This window comes from Dipodomys ordii, unplaced genomic scaffold, assembly GCF_000151885.1.
Source record: "Dipodomys ordii isolate 6190 unplaced genomic scaffold, Dord_2.0 Scaffold153, whole genome shotgun sequence".
Classification (NCBI taxonomy): Eukaryota; Metazoa; Chordata; class Mammalia; order Rodentia; family Heteromyidae; genus Dipodomys; species Dipodomys ordii.
Window position 1 is genome coordinate 1,608,433 of NW_012267369.1, and position 256 is coordinate 1,608,688.

General features: G+C 69.5%; 1 protein-coding gene across 4 annotated transcripts in view; it reads left to right on the forward strand.

Moving 5' to 3' along the window:
* Positions 1 to 36: 36 nt before the first annotated feature.
* Cnbp (CCHC-type zinc finger, nucleic acid binding protein) overlaps positions 37 to 256 on the forward strand; it is an 11,583-nt gene continuing 11,363 nt past the window's right edge. For 2 of the 4 annotated variants that reach the window (XM_013032329.1, XM_013032331.1), the window contains exon 1: positions 41 to 191. The gene's annotated coding sequence lies outside the window, so the exon portion shown is untranslated. Of the gene's footprint in view, positions 192 to 256 lie in introns of all 4 variants that reach the window. The other 2 variants (XM_013032332.1, XM_013032330.1) reach the window with 2 other exon arrangements.

The window sequence follows — 256 nt, forward strand, 5'->3', positions numbered from 1 at the left end:
AGCAAAAAGAAAAAAGCTGGAAGTGGTGCTGTGGCGGAGGAGAGCCGTGCGCAGCGGCGTGTGTGGGGCCGTGTGCAGACCCGCGTGTGGCGCAGGCAAGGACCCTGAAAATAAACAGCCACTGCCTTTCGAGTCGCTGTTCCCGGGCCTGCGTCCGAGTCTCCGCCGCCGCGGCCGCTCCGACGCCGAAGGTGAGGGCCCCGGGTGAGGGCCGTGCTGAGGAGTCCGCCGGGCGGGGCGCGCCGAGGCCCACCAG